At 34.1% G+C, this 12739-nt stretch overlaps 1 pseudogene; it reads right to left on the minus strand.

Moving 5' to 3' along the window:
• Positions 1–977: 977 nt before the first annotated feature.
• LOC141519110 (V-type proton ATPase subunit E 1 pseudogene) lies at positions 978–6253 on the minus strand (annotated as a pseudogene).
• Between the last annotated feature and the right edge of the window lie 6486 nt (positions 6254–12739).

Consider the following 12739-nt stretch of genomic DNA (forward strand, 5'->3'; position numbering starts at 1 on the left):
GTGGGGTGGAGGATGGGAGGGAGGGAAGCTAGATTAGGGGAAAAATTTTAAAATTCAAAATAAATTTTTAAAAATGACTTAAAATATATATATAGCTAGATATAGTGATAGATATGATTGAGATATAGGAATAGATATAAATATAGATATATTTTCATTTCTTTAATCACTATAAACTAATAATTATCAGCTTGGAGATTATCTGCCAATTTGAAATCATCTCTGTCTTCAGTTATGTCACTGATATGAATGTTGACCTGAGAATAGTACAAATGATAGAGTCCCATGTCACTCCATTGAAGACAATTCAATATTTACATTACAATGTTTTCACTCAAAGTTTAAGCAGTTTGCTACTACTCTATAATTTCATGGACACAAATAATAGCAAAGGGAACTTTCTAGTTAGAGGGATTTTTAAAAATAATATTTAATTTTTTTTTGATCCACATATATTTTAAAAAATAAAGCATATTCATAGCTTGAATTTTTGAATCACACACAACTGAGGAAAGTCTCTAAGCCCAAATAGTTAACAAGGGGTAATACTATTAATGCTGGAGTGAATGCATGCTCCACATATATATATATATATATATATATATATATATATATATATATATATATATGTAATATACAGAAATCAATACAAAGAAGCTAATGTACCGCACATACAGAGCTCACTCCAATCTAAGACAGATCACAGAAAGAGGATTCTCTGTGAACACTATGCAACTGATATGTATTCCCCCCTGCCCCTAGGATATAGGAGATCAGAACTTAAGTTACTTCTGATTAACAGTTTTAAGTCCATAAATCCTCTCCCAAAGTTAACAATTAGGCTGGCAGCATTCTACACAAAGGCTATTCCACTGAAGAACATAGGACAGTGTCAAAGCATCAAAAAGGAGTAACACTGATAGTTGTTTCTTCAATTTTAGATATGTTTATAACTTATCAATACAGTAGATGGAATGGATTCCACCTCATCAGATGCTTAGTCCAAAAATTTCCTGTTGACATTAGCACCAAACAAAGCCCCACAGACTTCTGGCATCATCTGTTGGGCTATAAGGTCCAGTCTACTTTCTAGGGTATTAGAAACTTTTATTTTACAATCCCCATTATAGATCTCAACACCTCCAGCTATTTCATCTGGCAGGTAAGCCTCCTGATCAACTTGAACATCAACATCTCTTTTGGTTGCAATCTTGTACATAGGAATTGCTTTTTGCACTGCGGCCTTGACCAGAGGAAAATCTTCTTTCTTGCAACGGACAATCATTTGTGGCTCGAGTAACTGGTATAAACCCTGAAGGACCAGACCATCCAAAAGCACCTGATACCTGGTTTTCTCTTTCACTATCTTGGAGAGTCTCTGCTTTGCTTCATTTAATAAGTCTGAGATAAGGTCATCTCTGGCTCTGAGGACTTTCAATCTTGCCTGATTCATCAAGTTGGACAACTGAATTGTTTTCTGCTGCTCGATTTGTTTCTCCTTCTTTTCATAATATTCCATTATCTTCAATCTCTGTTTGCACAAGCCAACCTTTCTCAATGTTGAACTCTTCTTCTGCCTTTGCATCTATTTCTTCGGCCCTCTCATTTCCTTCCTGTTCAATGAAAGCCATCATGTGTTTGATCTGCTTTTGGATGTCGGTGTCGCTGAGAGCCGTGGTGCCGGCGGCTGGGGAGCGGTCGGCCTCGGAGCGCAGCCGAGATGAAGCAGCTGGGTAGGCCGGGCGCTCCGGCTTTTCTTCGCTTCACAGGCTCCAATAATATTTACTTTTTTTCAAAAATACATGTAAAATAATTTTAGCATTCTTTTTTGCGGTTTTCAGTTCTAAATTCTATCTTTCCCTCTCTCTCTCTCTCTCTCTCTCTCTCTCTCTCTCTCTCTCTCTCTCTCTCAATTCCCTCTTGGTGAACTGGTAAGCAATTTGATATAGATCATATATGTGCAACTAGGTTATGTAGTGAATAGAGCGCTGACCTTGGAGTCTGGAGGATGAGAGTTCAAATCCAGCTTCAGGCACTTGACATTTACTAGCTGTGTGACTTTGGGCAAGTCACTTACCCCTGATTGCCTCAAATCCAGTCATCTTCAATTGCCCTGATTCATATCTGGTCTTTAGACTCTGGAGAAGAAAGTGAGACAGATAATTTAGTACAGCACTGCCTCACTACTTTCATGATATCACCTCCCTGATGTCATGGGTTTCTTCAAGAGCAAAGGACAAACATCATAAGTGCAATCATGTATAACATTTCCATATTAGTCATTTTGAAGAAGAAAACAGGAAATTCAGGAGGAAGGAAGGAAAGAAGGAAAGCAGGAAAGAAGGAAGGAAAGCAGGCAGGAAGGAAGGAAGGAAGGAAGGAAGGAAGGAAGGAAGAAAGAAAGGAAGGAAAAATAGTATGCCTCATCTATATTCAAAGAAAATTAGTTATTTCTCTGAAGACAGCATTTTTTCATCATAAATCCTTTGGGATTTTCTTTGATCATTGTGTTGTTGATAATAGTTAAATTATTTACAGCTGAGTATTTTATAATTTGCTATCACTATGGGCAATGTTCTCTTGATTCTGCTGACTTCACTCTGTATTAATTAATTTAAATCTTTCCAGGATTTTCTGAAATAATTCTGTTCATCATTTCTTATAGTACAATAATAATCCATTCCAATCTTACACTACAACTTGTTCAGCCATTCTTCTATTGATTGGCATTCCCACAATTTCCAATTCCTAGTCATCACAAAAAAAGAACTATTTTTGTACAAATAGGTTCTTTTCCCTTCTTACTTTTTTTCTTGTTTTTGCAAGTCAATGGGGTTAAGTGACTTGCCCAAGGCCACATAGTTAGGTAATTATAAATATCTGAGATTGGATTTGAATTCAGGTTAGGAATCTCTAGCCTTAACATTGCATTTGTTTGACTATATTTTCCACTTCTACTTCTGTGCCACTTGTCATTTTGTCTACCAGATATCCAGTGATGAATTCCACAAAAGGTTGGTTGGTTCATTGAGGTATAATTCTTTTTCTAAATTTAATTTATTTAAAGCAATGGGGTTAAATGATTTGCTCAAGGTCACACAGGTAGGTCATCATAAAGCACCCAAGGCTGAATATGAACTCAGGTCCTCCTGATTCCAGTGTGGGTGCTCTATCCATTGGGCAACCTAGCTTCCCCAAAGTATAATTCTTGGTCTTATATGATGTTTTCTGTTATTATTATTATTAGGTTCTCTATTGTTCTTTTCACTCCTCTCTGAACATGAAAGAGTTCAGTTAGTTCTAAAGATGGTAAATACTTTCCACTTTGATATTTCCCACATGACAGTTTTTATACTTAGCAGGTTGGCAGAAGAAATTAAAAATAAATTTTTGAGGAATTTTACTGAAGTTGCAGATGATATATATAGGTTACCAGACAATACAGAAAACTGCTTAGAAGAAACTCAAAATGCATAAAATGTATATACACTATTACATAATATAATCTATGACCAAATCTTTAACACAAATTTTACAATAAATAAGACATAAAAGAAAGAGGGGGAACAGATTCAGACTTCTTTTCTGGTACATAAGGAGGGCCAAAATTTTTGCACAGATTTTCCAGACTGGGCTGAAATGTGGTGCCATACCCCTAACCCTGAGATGTGGAAAGGATAGCTGTAATGTTATAATTCATACTAGATTTTGGGTTGGACCCTGATCAGGAGCAAAGTCAAATAAAACAATTTTTCCATTAAACAAAGAATGTCTTTCCATATTTTTCCACAATCAAATCCTTGCCAAATGCACCAAATAAGATACAATTATCTTTATCTCATTACCTTTGTCTTTGAGTATATAATATCTAGAGGAGTTCAGATTGACAGTTGGTACTATATCAGAGTTTTTGGGGTGTTTTTAGTATTTATTTACCTGTCTTGTGATATAGAGTTTAGATTTATTCTGTCCAGTTCCATAGTTGTCATTCAGTCATGTCTAATTCTTTGTGAGCCCATTTGGGGTTTTCTTAACAAAGATACTAAAATACTTTTCCCATTTATTTCTCCAGCTCATTTTACAGATTAGGAAATTGAAACAAGTAGGTTTAAGTGATATACTTAGAGATACCATTTGTAAGTACCTGAGGGTCATATTGGAACTCAAATCTTCCTGATTCCAGGGTGTGCTCTATAAACTGTATCACCTAACTGTCCTAACCTAACTGACCTTTGGTCAGAACTAATGGATAGAAATGGTAGTGATAGATTTACACTTAAAATTGGAGAAAAGAAGTAAAATTATACAAAAATGTGCAGTATTGCCCAAAAAGATAGGTTTCCTATTCACCAAACAAAGGACAAATGACTACTTGTCAGAGTTAATGAAAAGGTAAGATCTGCTCAGATAAGGGTTGGAAAATATATGCCATCTGAAATCTTTTCCACCTCTGAGTTTCTATAATTCCTTAATTCTGTAACAATGAAAATGATGTTTTTAGGCTACAAATTTTTCTTAATCTACTCATATCACTTCTACCTAATTGCTCACAAATCATTTTGCTAATCTATTCTAAGATTTCAGTAGAACTCAATTTTTAAATGATTTACAATTAACTAAAACAGAATGAAATTGAATCATATACTTTCTTCCCCTTAAAAAAATCAGATGTTAGTCTGTCTCAAATACAGGACAATGTCCCCTGTACAACAATACAAGCAACAAGATTTCAGTAATCAAATCCTCACTCATCACCTTGGAATTCACTTCAAATAAAATCAGTTAATCTGAATGCATTGAGAGAAGATAGGTGATTTCAACATTGCATAATTTATTTTGTGACTCAGTTACAGATGAATCAATTTTGTTCTTTCTATCCAAGAGATTTAAAATATGTGAAAGATAGGGATTTAGTAAATTGTATTTCTTTTAAAACTTTTATCCCAAATCTAGCACATCACAAAGGTTAGAGAGTCCTCCTGGAAGAGGAGAATTCCTGGGTTTAAGTAGCACCTCAGACACATACTAAATGGCCATGGAAAAGTTACTAACTTCTGTGTTCTAGATAACTCTATAATGATATTTTACAGACATGATAAAAACCTGCACTGTCAGAGGGAATTTCTTCTTTAGGAATTCCCTCTACCAATTTAATCACATGCTTTATTCCATTTCCTTCAAAGGATAGCTGAAGTCCTATTCATTTATTGATTAAAATATTCATATAGTGTTCAAAAGTTTATAAAATGCTTTATAGACACATAGTCATTTTAATCTCACAATAACCATAGGAGGTAGCTATCAAAAATATTATCACCCATTTTACAGATGAGGAAGATGTGAATTTGAGAGTTTGTCCTATTAAAAATTATATTTAAAATGTCTTGTGATGGGTTTTCCCCCTTTTGTTCTGATTTTTCATTTTACAACATGACTAATATAGAAGGATTTTTAATATAGTTGTACATGTATAACTTATATCAGATTACTTGCTATCAAAGGGGAAGGGGGAGGAAAGGGAGGGAGGTAGAAAAATGTGGAACTCAAATGCCTACAAAAATGAATGTTACCTGTGATAACATATGTATATATAAATATATATATATATATTTGTATGCATATATATACATAGACATCTATGCATACATATATACTATATATACATATATAACACACATACATAAACACACTTCTTCTTTGATAATCATTTTTCTGTAAATAAACTCCACAGGACCTTCCCTTTAAAATGTTTTAAAAAGAGTTGATAACATACATAATTTTTTGCTGATATATCCTTTCTTTTACATTTACCATTCTTTAATGAAAAGTTTTGTTATTGTTTATCTGTTTTTAATCACAGTCATATGAACTCATAACTTGTTATTGTATATGTCCTGAATTAAAATATATTCTTAGTGCTGCAAATTTATTCAGTTCAATGAATTCCATTTAATAAGCATTTATTGCATCAGCTCCCCATCACCAATTGTTATTTCCAACTAGATGTCATCTTAAAATCAATATCATGAGTACAATGATCACTATCTCAAACACTTAGACTTTCTAATTCCTTCTTTATTTCTATTGTGAACAAAATCATTTTTCCAGTCAACCAGATGCATCATTTTAAAATTGCACTGAACTCTTGCTCTTGTTACCTGTCCATATCCACGTATCTGTCAAGTGTTATTGATTCAATTTGCACAATTATCTTCCATTTCCATCTCCTTCTATCCACAAGCATAGCCACCATTTTAGTTCAGAACCTTGTCGCATCTCATCTGGGCTATGACAGTAGTGTCCTAACTATTTTTCCAATCTCCAATTGTTTCCATCTGCAATTCAACCACCACACAATTGTGAAACTAATACTCCAAAAACACAGTTCTAAGTTTGTCAGTCTCCTATTCAAGGAACTTCTTGCATCTAGGATAAAATGAATATACTAGTATCTGTATTTAAAATTTTAAATTTATCAACTTTATATAGTAGCCTGGAAGGCTAATAAGCATCTGTTAAGTATATATGTGTCAGGCAGGGCAACCAGGTGGCATAATGAATAGAACACTAGTTACTGGAATCAGAAAAACTTTTTTTATGAGTTCAAATGGAGACTTAGGCATTTATTAACTCTGTGACCCTGAGCAATTCATTTAGTCCATTTGTTTCAGTTTTCTCATCTATAAAATGAGCAACAGAAGTAAATGACAAAAAAAAACCTCTAATAGCTTTGTCAAGAAAAACCCAAATGGGGTCATGTATAGTTCCACATGACTGAAAAGTGACTTAACAACAACTAGTCAGAATGAACTAAGTTCTGGGGATACAAATAAAATTTAAATAATTCAAAAAGTTACATTTGTCAAAATGTAATGCTGGTAAAAAGATTGTTTTCTTTAGATAGTACTCAGCCTTCATATCAGTCAGTTTGCCAACTCAGTAAGATATTATAACACCTGGGTATCTCCCCATATGTTAATTATAAACTCAGAAAAATAATGATCAGGTAGCTGGTAGACTTGAACTGCATGAAAGAGACAATAAAAGATCAGGTAATATTGTTCAAAGATGATAGTCTTTAAGGAGCATTTGTGTAACTTAATACTGGGTAACCTTCATTGTCAGGCTACAAAGGTTAATAATTTTCATTCTCTGTTTTTTGCATAAAAGTGTCCCCTTTTTACCAGTTTGGGCATTGTCATTAATGGTCACCACCCATAAGTTGGAGGTAAGATCTTAGAGAATAAAATTTAACTAACCTGTATTTTCTGTCATTTGGTTTCAATCTTATATTTTTAAATCTTATATTTGAAGAGTGACAGGTCTTCAATCTGTACTCAGACATGGTCTTTGTAACTTTTCAAATGCCACTTTTACTTCATGCTAGTGTTTGCATTGACAGATATGGGTTTAGACAATTTTGACTTGGAAATGAGGTAGAATACCTTTTAACAATACTGGATATGGGATCCCTAAAAAAGTGCTAGGAGAGATTTTGAGCCTAACCAAAATTGGCCTTGAAATATGGTGAGGTTATCAGTTTTTCTGAATGCAATTGTTTTCTTTTGAAATTAAATATTCTCTAGATTTTATCTCTGGTTTTCAGAATTCTTCCTTTTGGTAATAATTGTCTTTCTTTGACCAAGTGAGTATTGAGGAATTCTGCCTAGATCCAGGTGTGGCACTTTCTTGGTTACTGGCCTGATGTATAGGATTGGTTTTGGCACTCTATCTCTGATAATTATCTGATAAGAAGTTTTACCTGCTTCCTGTTATATGTCCTTGTGTTTTTGGAACCCTCTAATGGGAGAACAAAGTGAGTGTTCCCTTGAATCTCTTGTGCCTTTCTAGTATGAGAATTTGTTTTGAGGTGAACTGAGGTGACTCAGTTTATGTGATTTGCAGGTGTTTGCTTAAATTGAATCTTTGTGATAAAAGCAGAATCAAGCTCTCTGTTGTCTCTGTCTGGTTGGCTTATTGTCTTGTGTCTGTTATCCTGATTGGCCAATCTCTACTCCCTCTTCTCATTCCCCTCCCCTGCTGGGAATAACACCTTGCTACCTTCCCTTTCCCATTTTCTCTGTTTCACAGCAAGTAAATAGGGGAAATTGGATTATTTTCTTTTCTAAAAATTCATAACTCAGCATCACAGGGCATATTTTCCTGAAAATTGTGTTGCTTTGGAAAGAGAAAAGGGTTCTGTTTTTTTCTCTTCCTAACTTTCTTTAAATTCTGGTTAAACAGTCCTGAGACTTTCTCATTCTCTCTGTTTTTACTGGCTGTTTATTTATATATCTACATAAAAATGTAGATATGTATAATTTACATACATATACATATATTTATAATATTTCTTTCTGTCTCACATTCCCCAGTTCCTCTTTTCCAATTGCTGCAGAGTGTAAGGCAAAAGACAAGCACCAGAATTTTGTTTAAAGTAAATAGGACTCAAAATAATGGAGAGATATTTAGGTTTAATTGGGTATTTAAAAGGTTATAAATTCAGGATTATTTTATGTAAAATATTTTGTTGATCCAAAAGTTAAATCATGAACATTTAGAATTTTGATATAGGTTATATATGAAATGAATAATTTTTAAAATTTGCATTTTAAATTGTAAAATGTCTTTTTCCTCATCATATAATAATCTTTTGATTCCTCATCATACCATAAGACAGGAAATGGCTTGAAAATGTTTTGTTTCTGGGTTATGAATAATTTAAAGGATTGAAAACAAATCTCAGAGATTTGTTGATGTTCTTATTTTTAAGGGATATATATATATATATATATATATATATATATATATCTAAGACATAATGAAAAAACTTTATTGTGATAGATAAGTTTAAATATCTAATTGCTGTTTGTTTCTAAGTGTTGGAAACTGTTAATAATCATACTGCTAAAAATATAAAAAGTAAAAGCCATTAGAAAAAATCAAGGACCTGAAATATGATTAAACAGAGAATATATTAAAAATAATAAGGAAATTTATAAAATGGATTTTGAAAGATGGAAAAAGTATAGAAAAGATAAAAAAATGAAAGATTAAAAAAGTTTGAGTTAAGACAGGTATATCTATATGAAAGGTGAAGAAAGTATAAGTATGTTTAGTTAATTCTATGAGAATTATAAATCAAAAAAAAGTTTTGAAATCTTTCTGGGAGTGTGGAACCCAGTTTTGAAATTTATTTAGGATGTGCTCATGTTTGGAGTAGATTGAATTCTAGTATCATTAAAGTGAGTTCTCATGGAATAATCAAGCTTTTAGTTTCTGAATAAAAGAAAATCTTATTCTGATATCAACTGTTTTAAACATGAATACATATATGTAGCTTAAATGCTAAAACTCTATTTAATAACAGTAAAGAAATGGGATCCATGAACAACTGAACTTATTTCTATTGAAATGAAAGCACCAAAATGTGAAGTACTCTTTTTATTTGTTTGGGTTTAGGATTTAATTGTTTGAAAAGGACTAATTTAAAATTAATGAGCAATAGCAGATTATCAACAAATTAAGGATTTCATCATATTTAAGAATTCAGAGCCTGGATCCTTGTTATAGCATGTTTAATAATATGAATGACTTGGCTGCAGTTAGAATCTACAAAGATAATCTTTCCTTTTAGAAATCAGTTCATAGACTTCTGTCCAAGATGGTGTAGAGAAGACAGGCACTGTGCTAAGTCTCCTTGTTTTCCCTCAGAAATAATATGAAATGAACCTCTTAACAGAAATCTGATTCACAAAACTCAGAAAAAAGAAGCTAGGAGAGGAATATCGACCACAAGATTTGTCTTTGGGGATCATGGGTGAGACAGCACAAAGCAGAGTATTTCAAGAAGGGGTGAGAGCTGTATGAGACTAGGATCAGCCATGGAGGCATTGGCTGTGGGAGCTGCAGTCCAGGAACCAACTGGGGCACACAGGCATTGGCTGGAGGACTGACAGGCTGTGGGCTTGATGGTCTGGAGTGCCCCAGCAGGGCTGGAGGGCAAGTTTCAGTGTGGGAGAGTTGCAGACATAAATCTACAGGACTCCTCTGGTCTGGAGGACTTCAGGCTCCATACCTTCTTTTCAGCTTTCCAGACTCTGAACACTTCCCAAAACAAACACAGTAACAGCCCACCTCCCCCCAGGCTTAGTTGTGGGCAGCAGAGTTCACTCAGTTGAATAGGGAGGGTAATTACCTTGCCCCAGGGCATAACCAAAATGGTTCAAGGATAAAAGTATCCAGCAGCTCCAGGCCAAGGGAAATGGCCTCAAATCAAGATCACAGACACTCCAGGGAAAGCAATCAACACCTTACTGACGGCCCTCATGGAGTTATGTGAGTAAAGCCTCTAGAGATCCCAACACAAAACCTCTGAGAACCAGCCCCATACCCAAAATAAGATCTTAAGAAAATGAAGAAAGGCCATTGAAAGGGGGATTAATAGAAAAATTTCTAGAAGGTAAAGACCATAACTCAGAGAGATCTAAACACTCTGAGGAGAATATGATTTGGTCTCTAGGACAACAAGACTTCCTTGAAGAAATCAGGAAGGAGTTTAAAAATCAATTGGAAAATTTGGAGAAAAGAAACCCAAAAGAAGATTAATACATTGCAGCAAGAAAAGCAAATCTTTGAAAAATACAATTGGACAAATGTAAAAAGAAAATAATTCTGTCAAAACCTCAATAGGACAAATGGAAAACTCTTTCAAAAATTGGAAAAGGAGTTGCAAAAGGTAAATGAAAAAAATTCTTCTCTAAAAAAGAATGGAATTTGTAGAAACAAATGAGACAACAAGATTCTATTAAGCAAAACCAAAAGATCAAGAAAATAGAAGAAAATATAAAATACCTCATCAGCAAAACTAGTGACCTAAGGAATAGACCAAGGAAGATAACCTAAGAATTATTGGTTTTCCTGAAAACACTGAAGAGAAAAAAAAAAAGCCTGGACTGAATATTACAGGATTTAGTGATGGAAAATTGCCCTATTATCATCATGGAACCAGAGGGTAAAATAGTTATTGAAAATATATATCAAATGCGACTGGAACAGGATCCTAAAATGAAAACACCAAGGAATATTGTGGTCAAATTCTAGAACTATCAAATAAAAGAGAAAATCCTACAAGTAGCCAGAAAGAAACAATTCAAATACCAAGTAACCACAGTAAGGATTACATAGGACCTGGCTGCATCAACATTAAGGGATCAAGAGGCTGGGAATGAGATTTTCTGAAAAGCAAGGGAGCTTGGAATGCAGTCAAAAATCAACTATCTGGGAAAAACTGAGTCTTTCTCTTCCAAGGGAAAAGATGGACATTTAATGAAATGGGAGACTTCCAACATCTCCTGATGAAAAGACCAGGAGACCCAAGGAAAAAAAAAGGTTAAAAAAGGGAGGGAGGGGTAAAGGAAACAAATACTGTGATCCAATAAGAAGAAACTGGCTATATATCCACATGGGGAAAAGATTCTCATAACTCTTGATAATTGTAACTCTATTAAATAGACTATACTTAGCCAGAAGTAATGGACATTCATGACTTATCCATGAAACTACTATCCAATGAGATGAAACTGGTTATATCCCCACATGGGAAAAATACTATAATAACCCATAAGAATTTTAGCTCTATTAGAGAGAATATACTTAACCAGAAATGATGGACCATCATGACTTTTCTGTGACTCAGATAAAATTATTTAAAGACAATAACTCCTTAAAGGGGGAGACAGTAAGGAATAGGGAGGATGGAGGAAATTGAATGGGGGGGGGGGGTAAATCTCAATACATTAAGAGCTTCAAAGGACCTATTGCAATAGAGGGGATGAAAAGGGAATGTGAAAACCACCTGAATCTTATTCTCATCAGATCTGAATTAGTTAACATACATACCCTCAGTTAAGCTAAGAAACTTATTCTAACTTTTAAGTATTAAAAATGGAAAATGGGAGGGGGGAGGGGAGCTAACAGAAGGAAGGAAAGGAAGAAGGGGCAAAGGGAAAGGGGAGGAAAAGAAGAGTGGGGATGGATATAAAAGGGCAAACACACTGAAGGTAGTAGTATTCAGAAACAAAATACCTGGGAATATGGATAAAGCAAAAAAGGGGAAAAATAAAAATGGAGGGAAGATAGCCTGGAGGGCAATAAAGAGTAATTAAAACTTTGAATATGAATGGGAACAACTCTCCTTTAAAAAGTAAGTGAATAGCAGAGAGGATTAAAAAGCAGAATCCTACTATATGCTGCTTACAAGAAACTCATTTGAAACAGAAAGGTACAAATGGAGTAAAGGTAAAAGGTTGGAGCAAAATATATTTTGCTTCAGCTGAAGTGGAAAAAGCAGGGGCAACAATCCTTATCTCAGACAATGCAGCTGAAAAGTAGATATCATTAAAAGAAATAAGGAAGGAAATTATATCCTCCTAAAAGGTACCATAGACAATAAAGTAATTTCAATGCTAAATATGTATACACCCAGGAAGACATAGACAGCAAACCTCTACTGGAGGGAGACCTCAATCTCCTTCTTTGATGTTTAGATAAATCTAACTATAAAATAAATAAGAAGGAAGTAAAAGAAGTAAATAGATTGTTGGAAAACCTAGACAGGATAGACTTATGGAGAAAATTGAATGAGAACAAAAAGGAATAAACTTTTTTTTCTGCAGTACATGACACACAATAATTGACCACGTACTAGGGCATAAAAACCTAATAATCAATTGCAGAA

The sequence above is a fragment of the Macrotis lagotis genome, chromosome 3 (assembly GCF_037893015.1).
Source record: "Macrotis lagotis isolate mMagLag1 chromosome 3, bilby.v1.9.chrom.fasta, whole genome shotgun sequence".
Taxonomy (NCBI): Eukaryota; Metazoa; Chordata; class Mammalia; order Peramelemorphia; family Peramelidae; genus Macrotis; species Macrotis lagotis.